Source organism: Mesoplodon densirostris, chromosome 2 (assembly GCF_025265405.1).
Source record: "Mesoplodon densirostris isolate mMesDen1 chromosome 2, mMesDen1 primary haplotype, whole genome shotgun sequence".
NCBI lineage: Eukaryota > Metazoa > Chordata > Mammalia > Artiodactyla > Ziphiidae > Mesoplodon > Mesoplodon densirostris.
In genome coordinates this window covers 127,399,774-127,415,079 of record NC_082662.1, presented here as the reverse complement: position 1 = coordinate 127,415,079, position 15,306 = coordinate 127,399,774, and positions in this window count along the sequence as shown.

Here is a 15,306-nt window from a genome sequence, read left to right as displayed (position 1 = left end):
CACTGGGCCGATAAATGCCATTTTCTAAAAGAAATGTAAAATGGAGACTGCGAACGTGTATATTTTCTGACTCGCCCAGCAGATTTTCCCAAGATCCTGTTTTAGCCGGGAAGTCAGTTTCCTATCCCACAGGTATTTACACTGAGTTTACCCAAGTCTCTGATTCCTGTTCGCTGTCTACCCCATGACTCTGGGTTCCCTGGCCCTGCCGAGCACACACGTGCTAAGCTCCATTCTCAGTGGGCAGAGGAGAGTCCTGAGTTCTTGGGAAGCCCAGCTTCTCTGGAGCTGCCCTGAGTTGGTAGTCCAGAAAAATTAGGTTGTGTGTTTTAAAGTGTTATTTGTTTGTTTTTTTACTTTGTTTTTGTATTATTTTTAGAAAGTAATATAGGCTAAACAATGTTTTAAAAATAATTCAAAAATTTCATGCTCTGCTTGAGTTAATTGGCTACACATGGAATTATTTTAAGAACTAGAACCTTAGTATTGGGAGATAGACATAAAATAGAAAGTGGTAGTGGATTTCCATTTTATGTTAGGATGATGGCAAAAGATGTACAAATACGACTTTGTGCCTAAATATGCTATAATTCATCGTATTGGAAATATCAATGAAAATTAACCTACCTGTCTGTAATCCTGAACTGATCAAATTGTCCCTCCCCTCTTGTCCTGACATTTGGGACCAGTCTCCATCTTACTGTTCTGGGCAGGAGGGAATAAGAGACAAAGAAAGGGAGCCATCTGGTGAATGCTGACGCCCATGGGCCAATGTCTTATAGTCAGTATCTTACATGGGAGGACAGGGGATCCTCCAAGAAGAATCCCAATATATTCCATTTTAAAGGCAGAGAGAACTTGAGCCTTCCAAGAAAACAAGTTTATAACAGCAATAAAGACATGGAAAAATATTTGGGCTAATGGATAGATCTTATATCTCCTCATACAGAGTGGAAATTATAATAATAAAACAACAACCACTAAGATTTATTAACTGCTTATTGTGTTAATTATCCATTATCTCATTTCATCCTCATGACTATCCTATAAATAAGTTACTATTATTGTCCCTGTTATACAGATGAAGTTTAAGTGACTTGCTTATAAGTAGTTATATAACCATAACTCCTACAACTAGGAAGGACGGAGCTAGCATCTGAACTCAAATGTGTATGACTTGAGAGTCCATGATCTTAAACACTACCCTCAACTAGAGTAAATGGGCTTCTAGCAAAAAAATAAGGATTGAAACTAATGATGACTTAAAGTCAACAAGAATTCTTCAGTCTTTAAGGAGATCGTTAACTGTGTTAAATAATTATCTGTGCTTACGCAGACAGTTAAGGTTTCCACGTTGAGCTTATCCAGTTCAGCTAACTAGAAGATGACACTGTCAAACAATTTAGATGAAGAGATTTAAATTCCTTTTGAATGCTTTTTTTTTTTTTTTTTTTTTTTTTACTGTTCCTTGACTTTCACGTTTACACATTTAGATATCTAGATTACACTTCTGGTAGTGTTTCCTATGATACTTCAGATTTTCTGACTTTTGTGTACCTCACACTTTTATCTTAGTGCCATAGGCATTCTCTTCTTTGCTTGGAGGATTTTTTTCTTTGTACATCTTGATTTCCCTTTTCCATATTTTTTCCCGAATAAGCCAAGAACTCTCCGGAAGAAGGCAGGTGCGATGCTTATTGCCTATTGCCTGTTCCTTTGCTCTGCGCTAGACTTTCATTGTTTTAAATCCTTTCTCTCTTTGCATCCCCACTGCATCTATTTTCTTTATTCCTTTCCCCCTTTCCTCTCCTCTTCTAAACTAACTGTTAAACCCAGCTCTTTTCACTGAGGAAAGCAGCCCCTCCAGGAAAGAGGAGATTCGGCTTTCCAAGCTGCCCATTCAGCATGGCAGTTGAGGAGACAACAGAGAAGCGTACATTTAAAACTGCTGAGAGGCATAGAAAAACCTTGTAGGGTGGTTGAAAACTGTGGAATCCATAAATTTTCTGGGGCCGCATTCATTACTCACAGAACTTTGGCAGGTTGAAGCCTGCTCACCGCTCCCGGAGGATGACTGCTCTGGCTAATGGAATTCTTCTGTTTTCCTATGGCTCTGTTTTGTTATCTTTAGGCACTGAGTCAAGTGGCATGTGCCAGGGGGGGTGGCAGCTGCCCCTGCTGTCACTGTCCTGGCATGGCTATGACCCTTCTTTCTGTATCAGCATCAAGAGGATGCCGTCATTCCATGGCACCCAGCAGAGCCCCCTTGCCCCACCTCACAGAGCACCAGGTTGCCTCCAAATCCTTCCCTTTTGCCATTAACTGTGAAATATCCACCACAGGAAATGAAGGTGAAAAGACCAGTAAATGGATGCATTTCTGCAACCTGATGGTGAACTTTTTTTTATTTGGGATTTCTCTTTTGCTGACTATAGTTTCAAGTTCTAATGTTACTGTAACTAATTGCTGGCAGATGATGGATTTTTAAAGTATAATTAAATTAAAGCAGACTTTGCTTTTGGTAAACTATTTTTAGTAAGATGTATAGGATAAAAAAATCAACCCGACACTAAAAACATGCTCAATCTGGATGTGAAAGCACGCTGTTCACTAAAAACCCTTATATATATTTCATTATCATTTAAGAAATGAACTGGCTTATCAGTCTAATAGAAATTTAACCTTGTATAAATAAGTATGAATACATGGCAAGGCATCTGAAATTGAAATATTTATATATACTGGAATAAAAGATTTTAAACTATTAAAAATGCTAATATGCCTGTAGACAAACTATTTGCATAAAATACTGTACAGGGAGTCACTGTATAAAAGACGCTAGGATGTGGAATCTAAAACATCTAGTCTCAGAAAACACCTAAGGACACATAGCGTGAACATCTCCAATTTTAAAGTCAATTTTAAGTCATATAAACAACTGTACACCCGTTATCTGGCAAATATAATGTGGTTAAGAATTCAAGTACCTAATTACATGCTGAGCAAAGAGTGAAAAGGCAGAAGGCCCTTCATCAGAGGTCGGCTTTAAAATGAGCAGTGTTTAACTCGATGTGGCCCCCAATTGGTTCATAATATAAATGGTCCTAAAGTTTCTTTCTCTATTCTTCTCTTTTCCACCAAAGAGAATTATTAGTGAGAAAATGCAACCCACTGAGAAGCAAATCCTCACTGCAAACCCAATGGTTGGAATCCCTGACTTGATTTATTGCCCTGACACACTCCCTTCTCCCTGGCAGGAGCATCCTCGCCCCTGCCCAGGACCACTGAGCCATCTCCTCTGTGCTGATCACCAGCCCTGCCATCCATTATCCCCTCCACTCAACAGCTGTTTCCTGCTTGCAGTTCGTGCAATGTGAGGCACTTTTAATGTTTTTTTTTTTTTTTTTTTTTTTTAAAGATGTCTCTATACCTTCCATGATTTCCTTTTTGGGATCTAACTCAGTGTTCTTCTTTCTTCCTCCCCAACTGCTATACTTGACACCACAAAACCAAGAATCTGGCCATCGCAGGCTTAACATCTCCATGAATTGGACAGGTGGACTGGAGCTCCAGGGACCAGAGACCTATCCGCTTTTCCCGTGGCGCCAGCTCCATGGCTGACACCGCGGCTGGAAGCTCAGCAGAGGGTGGGCGGCACAAAGTCTGCCTGGCTCCCCGTGCACTGAGTACCTGAGAACCACCCGGATAGTGTCAGGCTCCAACTGCAAAACAGGCTGCTGCCTTCTTTTCCTTCCAGGCAATAACATAATGGGAACTGGAGATTCTTAAAAGGAAAATGAACAGCAGAAAGGTTGATACCTTCGCTATTTCCAGCAGGCTGAACAGCCTACACAGAGAATCCTCAGGATGGGCCAACTTACAAAGCCAAAACGTAACTTTTTCACATCAACAGCAAAGTACCCCTTATAGATAAAAGAAATTCTCATTATGTTGTGGCTAGACCTTTATATTTCATAAAGAAGTTGTTCAATTTTTTATTAGTCTTTCCACAGTTTACCTGAAAGGTAAATAACTGACTATTGTAATTCTCATCTTATTTCTAGAAAAATTAGAACACAGAGGAGTAAACTTCTATCCGCCACAAAATTAGTCAGTGGTGAAATCTAAATTAGAACTCAATGTCTTTTGAGTACTCTGCGCTTCCATTTTGTCCACTGAGCCACACAAACAAATATATTCAAATGGCCTAGGAAACATGCACTGCCACACTGTAAATTCTACAATCTTATAAATCTTTCAGGAAATTCTTGAAGCATCACAAACCATAAAGTCATATTTTGAGTAGTCTGCCACCAGATCTTCCAGGTCAAGATATTTTCTGAATTTCCTTGTGGGCTATTTGTCATATTTTATAACCCCAAGTCATTATTTTGGTACTTTGGGAAATAATTATTAATTTGTGTTTGCCATAAAACTAGAATTACAACATATGCAATATGTATGCCTTTGGGATTGTGTACCTTTTGTCTTTTGATGGGACCTGTCAAAAATCATATCCTAACCCTGCCTAGTTGACAAATTTTATAGCTGTCTAAGGGTTTAAAGCAATACAGATCGTCTGAGCCAATAAGTTGATTTGGTGAGAGCGGGATGCTAATGAGTCTTTGATCCGTGCAGAGGCCAGTGAGCTCTAGCACAGCCTCAGCCTGCACCCCTCACCCCACCAGCTGTCTCGAAAATGCCTGCCATTGGTCACAGGGGGGACCAGGCAAGCTGGGAGTGGGATGGAGCAGCACAAATCCATCATCTCTCCAAATACATCACTCAAGTGCTGGTCCTCCACAAGACAGACCAGCAGTGGTCTCCTTCTGCACAGAGATGGGCACGTTGCAATAAAGAAATGTTCTTTAACACGATCAGTGTTGTTTTTAAGGGAGTCTTTTTTGTGTGCGCTGAAAATAAATGTAGACAGGCATTTACTTCATGACTTGGGTGTTTAACAGTATCATGTATGGTGCTACTGTGGGTGGGGAAGAATACTTGCTGAGACTTACAGCTTGATGATTTGGGTGAGTGATGTCAGGCACGCGACAGCAGCATGAAGCAGCTGGGCTGCAGTGGGGAGGCCGAAACAACCTGCAGCAGCTGGACAAACGCACGAGGTCAGGCAATGTTTGTGGACTCTGACTTCTCCCTGAGCCTCCCTGGATGAGGAGACATCAAAGCATCAAAGTCTGTCACCCAGGAGGAACACCCAGTGGATTTTCTGTATATAAATCCCTCCCAAGATGCTGATCCAGGAGAGACAGATCTTCTGTTAGCTCCAGGCCCTTCAAGATGGCCTCACATTGCTCCTGCACAGGTTATTTCTGGAGGTAGGTTGGATGATGGAGAAGAAAATAACCCACATTACAATTTTATTGAGAAGGTAAAATGAAAAATAATTTTCCTTTGCTATCCATTTCCTTTTTCTGATGAAAATACCTTTAATATTCAACAGATTTGTACTAAACATCTACAGTAGTCCAGGCATCAAGGGTAAAGGTAACAATACAGATCCTCACCTGGGTTGGGCTCTCAAGGATCTCCATATGGGCTCCATATTATACCCTTTTTCTTACTACTTTTAAGGTTTGGGTATATTTGATATGGTAGAATATAGAAGTGTGTAAGAAATTATTAGCCAAAAGCTAATTAGTGAGGAAAACTAGTTTAAAAAAAGACAGGAAAACATAGTCTCTAAAGTCTAGGAGCTAGGATTATTATTATTTTATACTGTTGATGTTGAAATTGATGGAAATGTCTAGAGAACATACCATTTCCCCGTAAGAGCAGGAGGCTTAATACACTGGGGAAAATCATGGCAAAAGCTAAAAAACAAAACCATTTTGTACAAGAGAATGTTCCAGTTTTGTACACAAAGTGCTTGAATCCTAGATGGGACGGTGCTGTTTCTAGCCCATTTTGTATGGGCTCCAATGGCAGGCTCCCCTTTTAAAGTGAGTTAGGCTCCAAAAAATTTACTTGGAAGTCTCTCTTACGGAATTTGCAATGCCCTCCCCCGTAAAAACATAAGGAATTTCCACAATGGCGAGGTTCCCATGACCCTGGAAATGCTTTCCATCTCTACCGTGGCCTCAAGACTCCCCACGCCCCCAGCATGTCTCGGGCAGCCTGGCGACTGCTCTCCCACAGCTGGTCCAGTGGCGTGGTGTTCCGAGATCTTGCAGGACCTGCTCCCCCCTCAGGACTTGCACTCGTTCCTTCTGCCTGGAAAGTCAGTCCCATCTCTGCACGGCTCCTGTCTCGCTTCCTCCAGGGAGGCCTTCCCAGACCACAGTCATCCCCCCTGCCACACTCTGAATCACCCTCGTTGGCTTCATTTTTCTTGAAATCCTTTCACCTTCTTAAATATGGCATAAGACACTTCATTTTGTCTCTCCCACCAGAAGGTAGGCTTCCCTGGGCATGGATTTTTGTCAATTTTATACACTGTCTATTCTCAGCACCTAGAAAAGTGCCTGGCACAAAGTTAGTGCCCAACAAACGTTGGTTGAAAGATTATTATTATTATAAAGATGTTTAGTGACTACTTTGCAGGGGTGGACTTGGAGTGTAGAAGCCCTGCTGTGTGACCGTGAAAAAACAGCTCGTCCCAAGTCTATTTTCTCACCTGGGAAGCATGCTATCACAGCTCACCTCACAGCACCGCTGGGATGAACAAACCAAGCACTGTTTGTAGAATGATTTGATTTCTCTAAGGCATGGATTTTTCATCTTTAAAATCAGACTGTCATATTAGCTATTCTTGAAGATTGTTTAGAGCTCTTAACGTCAATGATAACGATGGAGACAAAATCCTCTTTCATGTTGCTTGGTGCTCTCTACGATGACTTCTCATGCCTCATGTGATGTGTTGACTGGCAATTACATCCTGAAAACTCAACTTGGAGCCAAAGGTGGCAGAATTCTGACCAAGGTTTCTCTGGGGGCTTCCTCCTTACGTTCCCTGGTGTCCTGTATGGGCAATGGGATCACCATGAGTATCTGCTATGCTCAGATGCTGAGGTCTAACTTCTAACCCTGCTGGAATGTAATCGAGGGACTTCTCAGATCCTACCAGAGAAAGATGGAGACATCCTTTCCACCTACATGTACTGTAAAGCTATTCCATAGGCAAAGGTGTGGCTATTTTTAGTGGGGATGGATTCCCCAAGGACTGGGGAAGAGAACACATTGGAGACTGGTGGAGCCATCGTCATCCTCGAAACCATAGTTTCGAAGCAGAATCACCTGCACAAGCCTGAGCACAAACATCTGCCTTTGAATTCCTCCTGTGCCCCAGCAGAACCATCCTCAGAAAGAAAGCCTTCCCCAACCTCCACTGCACCGATCATTACCTGGAGTTACCTTTAGATGTCATCTAGTTTGCTGTCTAACTTTTGGGTGTCTGTCTCTATTTCAAATCTGTATCATCGCCTTAAGCATACAACAAAATTTAAATTTCTAAGATTTATTTTAAATTGCCTTTATGTATGTCAAGCAGGCTTCCCTTTATAAATCCTGAAATTACCTTTGAAATTTTAGACAAGGGCAGATGTCACTTAATGTGACTGGCAAGTGTTCCACATGCCATTTGTTGCGTGTGGTCGTTGTTTTCCCTTTTGCTTCTTTTTTTTTTTCTCCTTTAAAAAAATCACCATCACACTGTAAACCCAATTAAAACAAACTTTTCAAAGACTCTTATTTTGTGGCTGAGCTATTCCAACCTCTGACTTTTTCTGAAGCACGAGATAAGACTTTCTGATTAACTGGGGGGTGGGATGTTTATTCAATCTGTTCATTTTATACATTATGGATACTGCTTTTTAATTTTTATGCCATGTCAGTGGCATATACTTTCTGAAATTAATAAATACAATATATACCATCAATGTGTGAAATTTTAAAAAAACATATTTCCATAGTTTGACATACAAAAATGTACTCACTCACTTTTGAAATCCACTGTCAAATCATTTCACATCTGTACCTAAAGCAAACAGACATAATGCTAACAGCTTGTTAGAATTCAGAAATGCCACCCGCTAATCAGCCCACCTGTGGCATTCTCAGTCCATCTTGCAAGCTGCATAGCCTGCTGCCAAGAAGCTTGACAAGAAAATGTATATTAAATTATTGAATAAGATTGGAAATATTGTACAGTGTGGGATAGAGAGAATGCACAACGTGTGGCCAATGACATACTGTACCTTTTCATTCTAATGTCTGCCTGGAGGTGACCTAGCTTCATTCCCATTTGCCATAAATTAGAAGCTACTGCTAAATCTCTGGATGCAAAATCAGCAGCAAGGTTTTCATTGTTTCTGTCGGGTTTTGTTATGTGTAGTTGGCATTGGTTAAAACGAAAACCAAGAAAGAAAAGCAGAAAGCAAATTTTGAACCAAATTTTGAAGAAAAATAACCCCATTTTCGTATCATTCCATCCTGTGGTTCAGAGTAAAACAAAAGAAATTCCCTGGTATTCCTGACACTCTTTAAAACTGTATTAGCAACAATATTAACCAAATCGACACATTAATTATTATTTAAAATCTTAGGAAAATGATCTTTTGATCATTCTTAGCAAAAAGTCAAGTAAAATGCAAAAGGGAAAAAAAGCTGTTAAGACCCTGGGGCAAAATGGGGCAACAGATCATGGAACAAACCATGGGCTCGGCCCATGCCTGGAAGCTTGTAAAATCGGGGTAAGTGTGATGTTGTACACCACAGTTACATTCTATTAATTACTAATTTCTATAGAATAGAAACTAACGTGCTCACAGAACTACCTTCTCTAGGGGTCTGTGAGTAAGAAATGTGATTTTAGCATCTGTTCTTTTAAGGCTATTTGCTCTGGGAAGGCAGTGTGTTTTGCAATAAATCTAGGTCATTAATTTGTATCTGTTCTTTGTTTATTTAAGAAACAGGACAAAAGGGCAGCTGCTGAAACATTTGGCTGTGCCGAGGGGTAGTGGGCTCAACATGCTGGAGTTCTGCACATGACCAGCTTGAGTTTGTATCCACAGCTACAGGACAGGACTTTATAGAGACACTTTGCCAAGCCATGTGGTGTTCGGCTTCCCTTTGCATCAATACCCTTTTAATTACCTGATCCTGAGGGGGAAAAGTTAGAGAAAAGTGTCAGTGCAAAAGCTTAGTAACCTGCCGAGAATCAGATTAAAAAAAATCATCCTGATACAATGCCTGGCAATTTTTCTACAGAATAGCAATATAAATCCTGCAACTGGCCTGCATAGGTAACACTATGACCTATATAATTTGATATTTATAAACTGAAGCCCAATAATATCCAGGAAATTGATTGTTAACATCAGTTAATGCTCTGAAATTGGCCATTAAGCAGAGAGTCATTTGAAAGGCATTATTGTTATTATAAGCATTACAGAGGTTTTATTTATTATCATAAACCTAATGGACTCAGTAAATTAGGTGTATTTACAAAGGTCATTTGCTGCTTGTTGATACTGAATCCTAAGCACTTTAATTCAAATGAACCACAAAACATAGAAGTGTTTTGAAGGATGATCCAGTTTAAGCTATTCCAAATAGACAACATGGAAGCACAGTTCCTTGGATTTGGAAATGATAATAATAACAATAGTAATATAATTGACGAGAACTGTTAGAACTGCTTAAAAGGTTATATTTGAAAAACATGAGTTCTCTGTTCATAGCTACTTATTAGAAGTGAAAGAAAAAAGTAAAATTCATAAAAGTGAATTTTAAGATACAAAGAAAAATTTTTGCCTCGAATAATACTTCTTCTGGATGAAATATAATGTCCCATTTGCATTTGTCTAGAAATCCCTCAATGTGAGAGGGTGTGGCCACTTAATAAATCTCAGGAGTTTGCTTGTCTCAACCTGGGGGCGGGGGTCTGTTGGACGAGACATAAATGACTCAAGGGTCCCAGCAAGCCACCTGTGGTGTTGATGAGTTTGTTGAATGTATAGTGGAAATTTTATACTTATCTGGATTGAGATTTAAATTTTTTATCTGTTGAATGTATTTTCACGTGAGTAGAAATGGCTTTGTTTTTTCAAATGCTCTCTTTTGAGGAAGTCGTAACTGAAAATTTGGTCAGAGCCTGGGAATGCTCTTTCAGTGAAAAATCATACCCTTCCCTGGGACACTCTGGGAACCTGAGGGACATTGCAGACACTTGTGTTTGTTGAACTCTCCTGTCAGCAGCAGGCAGCAGGCAGTTGTCGGAGAGGGACCCGGACGGTCTGCATTCAGAGACAAGGATCTAAGACACTTAGGGGGAGACAAGACCTGTCTTTTATTTCATCTTACATGGTCTGTGCAGTCATCATTAGGGTACCATGTAGACCCCTGCAGTCTTGCTCTCGGAATAAATGTGAAGTTGGTCCAAAGAAAAAAATGTGCTCTTTCCCATCATTGCATTGTTTTGCGGTCAGGTGGTGCAGAGAGAAACTTAACACGTGTCAAAGAGCACGATTCCTAGGAATAGCTGAAAAGACTCTTCTCTCAACGTCAGTGAAAAAAGAAACACAAAATCAGTTAGATATGAGATCTCATAAGATTTCTTATACTCAGACTGTGTTTAGGGAAGAAAACACATGAAGGATGCTCCCTGAATATGTGCGTGCCAGGAACTTGGTTTCACACGGGCGCTACTGTCTTAAGTCCATTAACAAACCATTGGATGTTGCTAAACCAATATCTATTCAGCACCTACTACAGGTAAAGAAATATCTAATACTCTCTGTAAAATAAAATGTTTCTAAAAAGTCTTATCTGGAATTTTGGTGTATTATGTAGAATACCTAGACTCATTCTGTAGGCTTAGATTAATTTAAAGCTATCTTTTTGGTAAAATAAAGGAAACTGAATTGAGATAATTCTAAAACAAAGGGGGGAAATCCTCAGAATTTATTTTTTTTAAGGAAACTGATCACTGGTTCACTGCTGAGCCGGGCACAAAACACTTTGTACTTGTCCCATCCAGCCATTATGTTTCAGTTCTATTCATCTCTTGATTTTTTTCTTTTTGTCTGACCCCATTCAGACTCCTTTATTCTCCCACACTGTTCCCTTCTCCCCAAGGGCTTAATGGATGAAAAACGCACACATGGAAAAATGTTGGATTCCCAACCTCCTAGGATAGCCAAAAGATATCTGTTTAGTTCTTTATTGGGCTCTCAGTGGATATAAAGAATAAATATTTTGTATATGTTTAAAGATAATATGATATTTATATCAGATAGAGACGATCTGAGCTTCTCTTCTGCTACCCATAGCTCTTCCATTCTCGAGACTTGCTCACTTTTCAATTCTACTCCAACATCCCTTGGCTGCTAAATTCCTCAACTTTTCTCTGTGTCTTTTTCTCCTGAACCCAATTCAGATGCTCTCCATCTGATCATCTTCCCGAGGGTGGTTGTGGCCTTCGGGATGCAGTTTAGGTGTTAAATGAGTGATTATTCTTTGTGATCTCCAAGCATGAGAGCTCTCCTCTCCTTATAGATGTTCTACTCCCTAGAGAACAGTTTGGCAGCATTTTTCTCAAAGTGGAATAAGAAAAGCATCAAGTTATAAAAAAAAAAAAAAAAAAAAACAAACCACATGGCATCTCCCAGGAGGCTCCTGATGCAGGTTCCATTTCTGTCAAGAGAAGATGCATGCTGTAGTGGAAAAAGCATTGAACTGGGATTCAAGAGACGCTCACACTTCCAGTCCTGGCTCTATTAATTACTAACTAGGGGATCTTGTACAAGTCACTTACCTCCCTGTGGGCCTTAGGTCCCCAGTGTGAAACTAGAAGCTGAAACCAGGGAACATACAAGGTCCTCTCAGCTCTGATACTCCCTGAGTCTAGGAAATGGGATACTGAGACATTAAAAGGAGACTTTTGTCAAAACTAGGATTTGATGTCTCACGACTAGGTAACTCAAGCGTCTACATTTTTTGTACTTTACTTTCCAATCAAAGTAACTTTGCCCTCTTTGCCAGGCTTCTCTAGGAAGAACATCTAATAATTATTAAAAGTACAATTTACCTTCAGAAATGAATTTTTTTGAAAGCTTGAAACCAACATTCTTCCCTTTTTTTTTGGCAATGCCTGCAGAGTAAGATGTAATAGATTTTAAAAATGGTCAACTTCATAATTTTGTCTACTTTATTGGTGAATACTACAAAGTATAAGGCTTATTCTGAGCAATCACTTTAAGAAAAGAAAAGTTTTCTTTCTGATTTGAGAGCTACAGCTAGATCAACCCATAATTCTATCTATCTACCTACCTATCCATATACATGCTTATTATACTATTTTAAAAATAAAGTTAGGAAACCTTCCTTTTCTCTTGTCTCGATAAATATTCCATATTAAGTACTTTGTGTTGAGAAGATTTTCATCATTGGGATGCCTTTCAGATATACTTAAAAAAAACTGTAGAGGATCTGGAAATAAATAATGAGCAAAACTGCTCCATATTTGCATGAGGAAAGAGAGAAGAAAGGAAGGGGGGGAGGGAGGAAATAGGGAAAAGCAGACAGGCATGAATGATTGCTCTTAACTGAATTTGTACAGATCTGAGCAAGATCCATGTTCCCTGTGTTGGGGACAGACTCCATTACTACCCCTGAGCTCAGATACTACACACTAAAAGTATTGTGCCCAATTATATGAAGTAGTATAAAAAGTCTTTTAAAAAGTATCCTTTGATAGTGGATACTTTGGAAAGCTCATTCAGTCCAGTGTTTTCCTCATCCCCAGCTCATTACGCATTGGCACACCATGAAACCCTCTCTGATATGTAAGTATAAGCCAAGCTTTCCCCAACCCAAAGGATACCTGTGACCCTGTTCCTGAGGCTCTTCCTTTCTTCCATCCATTGGTCAACCCACATTTCTGACTGCCCTCCCAAATCAAGACCCAGCTCAAAGTCAGGCTGCTTGCAGCAATCAATCTCACCTTCTTCCTGGACCCCATCTCATTGTAACCACACATCAACCCTTTCTTCACTCCTCACTTTTCTAACTATCTTGGAAGTCTCTTCTCTAAGTCTCTTCTCTTTCCCTTCTTTGCCCCTTGATTTGGTTAGGGACACTTTCTCAACTTACCCTCTCCTAGATTAAGTTAAAGAAAATGTTAACCTCTGTCAGTAAATAAAACAAACATTTGCAAGGCACTGGACTGGCCTAGAGAGTCCAAATCCCCATCTGTAAGTTAAGTTAAATTCATTGTAGATGGATCATGTCTTAGATCTCTTAGATCATGTCTGCTCAAAACTTTCCAAAGTACTAGGATACTGTTGATGCTTATTTGTTATTATAATGTTATTAGGGAGTGACTTAGAATCACTTGATGTGAACCGATATTAAATCTCAACCTGGATATCATATAAGTCTTGAAGTTACATAAGGAGGCTAACTTTTCAGTCCATGGTAATACCCTAAATTTGTAACAACTCAACATCTAAATCTATAGGTTTGATAATCAAGTTTATAAATTATTGAAGTGATATTAACTACCAATTATTGAGTACTTACTGTGTTCTAGGCAGTGTGCTAAGCATTTTCTGTGTGTTATCTCCCTGCATTTTCTCAACAAACTTCTGTGGAAGGTGTTATTATTCCCTGTTGAGCAATTTGCCCGAGATCACACAGCTAATAAAATCACAGTCAGAATAGAGACCAAAGCCTGACACGTAAAACAGTAGTTTCAATCATTATGTTAAACATGAAAATGTGTAGTTTAGATTTCTTAAAGTGTTAACCATAGAATATAGACTCTGAAGCACATCATTCATAATGGGAGCATTTGAGTAAGACTTTGTGGGGAGATCCCACTGCAGGCTGCAGGGCTGTTCGATTCGTCTTCATAGGCACAATGATCTCACACAGAGGGCAGTAACATGTTATTCTTAAACTGGAGGGGAATCAATGAACATTTGCTGGAATAAAAAGGATTTAAATTAGATGTATAAAATATTTTCCCACAGTAGAGAACTGTGAGAAGCAGGAATGTGTCTTGAAGGAAAGTGATGGAACCTATTTCACTGTAGGATAGATTTTCCTTTGAACAGAAGTAGAGAAGATTCAAAGGCAGGGTCCAGCTTTCCTTTGCTTTAGAATTCTGCAATCATCACACAATTCTAAATAGCTTCCTGGCTTAACATTCTTTTAGCAACAAGTTATCTGAGATCATGGTAACCAAATACATGCAGACCTCAATAAGCGAAGTCTGGGAGTCAAAATTGGATGAGATTCCATCATTCTGAACCTTAAAATGACAGTTTAGATGAGAAATGAGTCATTGCTGAAGGAAGGGCATGAATCAAGTAAGAGGATTTTTTCCTGATTTAATATTTGTTAATTGAATAAAATTAGACCTCTTTCCTGTTCTTCAGGTACAGGATTCAATCCTATAACACCATTGAAAAGAGAAAAATATTCTTCCTTTTCATTGCTCCTATAAGGGAGGCAAATTTTCTAATCCTTGATAGGCCCTTAAATTTGAGGCTCACTTCTATTCTGAAAGCTTAAGAAATAAAATAATAGCTTTTTGAAACAATGAAGGTTTTAAGTTTATACTTCTTAAAGTAGTTAATCATTAATCAAAGAAAAAATCTCTATTCATGTACCAGTTGAATCAGGAATTTGAGATCTACTCAACAAACATCTGTAGAAGGTCTGTTAGTCCTCCTGTAGCAAGAAATCTACTTTAATTTGTGAGCATAATAGGGGTGGGTACGCTGGGGGGAGATATAAGAGAACATATCAGAATTAAATCAGACTGTGGGAAGTAAGAATTTTAATAAAATTTGGAACTCTGATCCAAAGAACTGTTTCTTGGTGATATCTCAAGGCTCTGATGGCTTACTGTTACCAGATGCATCATTATTTTGACACTAATAAATGTGGGAAAACCTGGGAAAATCTGGTGAGCTGGAAATTGCCTGTAGACTAGGTCTAGATTTTAAAACTAATTTACTGGAAAAGATAATCACTGTCTTTTTTCTTTCAGTCATAGAAAATATTATTTCCTTTGTGCCATTACGTGTGTTAGTCTATTTTTTTAAGAAGCAACGACAGTAACAATTTCCTAAAGCCCAAACACACTTAAGCAGGTTATTTTAAGAGAAATATACATGAGTTATGGATTTGAGCAAAATCCATATTTAATCCAGATTATAAATTCCATAGCAGTTTAAGAGAGTGTTTTCATTTCATTACTCAGCTCTCCATTATGTCCCTTGGACTCTCTTCAGAGGTTCTGATTTGAGTGTAACTTTTCAATTGTTTTCTTTATTGATT